The sequence below is a fragment of the Hipposideros armiger genome, unplaced genomic scaffold (assembly GCF_001890085.2).
Source record: "Hipposideros armiger isolate ML-2016 unplaced genomic scaffold, ASM189008v1 scaffold_280, whole genome shotgun sequence".
In the NCBI taxonomy this organism is placed as follows: Eukaryota; Metazoa; Chordata; class Mammalia; order Chiroptera; family Hipposideridae; genus Hipposideros; species Hipposideros armiger.
The window spans coordinates 1,319,544-1,322,631 of NW_017731630.1; positions in this window are offsets into that span (position 1 = coordinate 1,319,544).

The window sequence follows — 3,088 nt, forward strand, 5'->3', positions numbered from 1 at the left end:
AGATTTGCAAACGTGCAGAGAAGGCGTCCACTAAAGGATTGTCCAGCTGGGACACTGTCTCAGTGTCTGGACTCTCTTTCCCCCTCCTCCTCCGGCCCCTAAAGGGACCTGGCAAGGCACGCAAAGGGCCTGGCACGAAGTAGGCCCTCAACTAATGAGCGGGTTCATTGCTTTTAATCACAGTAAAATCTGAGTCATCAAGTTGATCCAGCTCCATGCCCATCACTTCCCTTTCCTTTCCAGCCCAGAGGAAAATCACGCCACGCGTGCAGTCTCGGGCGCAGGCACCCGGGGCCGTGCTGTTCCTAACTTTGCTCTCTGTCCAGTCTCTGTGTCAAGCATCAGGTGACGGAAGTAAATTAATCTGATGTTTCCACATCTCAGGCTTAGAAACTGCCTTCAAGTTTCATTCATGTGAAAGCATATGCATACACTTTTATACTTGCATTCATTTACTCTTTCAGAAGCATTTATGGAGCACCTATAGTGAGTCACATGGTATGCCGGGCTCCGTGGCCAGGATGGCTAGTGAGTCTTCCCTTAGTTATATGCATTTCCCATTCCAACATGTATCCTTAAGGAGAGGGAATGGGTTTTTTTTGCCAGCTCCAGCCCTAACATCGGGGGTGGGATGTGGCACAGAGTAGGCACTCAGTAGTTGGTTGCTGAATGAGTGAAAATGAAGTAGATTCAATAAATACCAGCGTTTAGTGTTTACCAAATAATTAAACAAGGTTATTAAGTCCCATTTCTGTGATCCTAATGGTATCAGTCTTCTAAGAAAGCATTATTTAATTCTCGGGACAACTTGTGAGTTAGGTGTTATTAGAAGGTTCATTTTCAGAGAACTCAGAAGGGTTGTCAGGTGCCCAAGGTCATGCAGTTGGCACACAGCACAGCTGGAAGGAGCTACCTCTGCCTCCATCCTCTGGCCACAGGAGCAAAAACCCCGACAGGGTGGACAAAGGTTGAGCACCCACGATGTGTCAGGTGCTGCTTTGGGCTTTTAATGTGCTCATATATGCATATGTACATGTGCATTTCTACCACTTTGTATACATGGACTCCTACATGCTTTGGGGTCTGGCTTTTTTCTTTTTATTCCTCAAAATCATTTATGAGAGTCACCCATATTGTTGTGTGTAGTTGTATATTATGCTGTCATTCTACTGCATGAATACCACACAATTTATGTATCCATTCTATGGTTGATGGGCATTTTGAGTCGTTTCCAATTTGGGGTTATTACAAACAGTGCTGGTGTGAACAGAGATAGGATCATATAAGGTGCATGCATCTGGGAAGGAAATGGCTAAGTCCTAGGGTTTAAACAGCTTTCTAAGGTGGTTGCATCACTTAGCATCCCCACCAGCAATGTATGAGAGTTCCAGTTGCTCCATTTCTTCGCCAACACTTGATATTGTCAGATTTCCCCATTTTAACTGCTCTGGAGGCCGTGCAAAGCACCCTTTATTTCTACATCCCTTCAGCAACCCCATGAGATAATGTTAGAAACGAGGACACTCAGGCTCGGAGAGGTGAAGTAATTCGTCCAAAGCCACTTAAACCCTGGCGAGAGTAAAGGGTTGTCTGACCTCAGCCCATTATATCATCTGTTTCTCTGTCAAGCTGCCTCCCCCGACCTTGTCCTCCTGGGTTCCCAGCAACCCCCCTCCCCCATCCTAGGAATCATTGCCAACCTACTTGTGAGGTGACAACACTGGATTGGTGCCCCCGGCATGGGTCAGGCAGCGAGTGGGAGGCTCTGGGTCCAGGTCCCGCCTAGCACTCCAGGGCGCTCGCGAGCTGTTAGCGCAGGGAGGGGAGGGTCGCCCGCAAGGCGCGGGAGAGGGGAGGGGTGTAGGGAGAGGGAGATGGCCCGGAGCGAAGTGGGGGGTGTGAGGAGAGAGACCAGGGGTGTTTGCTGAGGCACCTGGGTACAGGGAGTTCTGGTGATGGTGATGGCAGGAGGGTGCTTGTAGAGGGGCTAGGATGAAGAGGGGTGTTGAGGCTCTCCGGGCCCCTCTGCAAGGAGGGCATTTGGGGGAGAGGGCGGGAGCGAGGTGAGCAGGGGCGGGGCGAGGCTGCAGGGTTCTCCCTTCCGCGGCTAAGAAGTAGGTCGCGGCGGGATTCCGGGGTCAGGGCTCCAGGGGAGGGCGGGTGCTCGGGCACGGAGGAGCCGGGGCTGGGGGCGCGCGGACGCCGCTCCCGGGAGGAGGGAGGCGGGCCTCGGGCAGGGGCGGGGCCTGACCGGGGCGGGGCCGCGGGCGACGGGGCGGGGCGTCGCGGTGGGCGGAGCACCAGGTGACCAATGGGCACTCGCAGCCCAGGCCCCGCCTCGGCCTCCCGCGGTAGCTGCTGCATAGTCATGAGCTCAGGCCGGCGCTGCGTCAGCGGAAGCGGCGCGCGGCGGCTGTTTCCGACCCGATAAAGCGGCGTTGTCCCAGCGCGCCGGCCGCAGCCTCGCAGCGCTCCCGGTCACAGCTTCCTGGCTTCCTGGCATCGCAGCTGTTTACTGAGCACAGGCTCTGTGCTGGGTGGGCCCTGCACAAGCCTTCCCTCTCGTGCTCCTCACCGCAGCCCCGTGCTCTAGACACAAGTGTTCTGTCCACCTCACAGATGCGGGACCATGGCTCGGGGCGGGGTGGGGGGGCGCACCAGGCCACAGAGGCAATGGAATGGCCTGGAAGGAGCCCCAGCTTCCAATGAGACACACCTGTGACCCCAGGTGTCCATATGACCTGGGTAGCTATGCCACCCCCAGTGGCCGTATGACCTGGGTTGCCCTATGACCAGGTAGCCATGACTCCAGGCAATTGGATGACCCGAGGCAATTGGATGACTCCAGGTAGCCATGTGACCCCAAGAAGACATATGACCTTAGAAAATCATATGACCCCAGATAGTTATATGACCCATCTCAAGTGGCCATAAAACTTATGACCTCATGAAGCTGTATGACCCCAAGTGGCTGTGTGACCCTGGAAAGTTGTGTGACCCTGGAAAGTTGTATGACCTCAGGAAGCCTGCTTCTCTCGTGGCAATTCAAGTGCCTGGAGGTCACGCTGTGGATTTGTCCCTGTAGGGG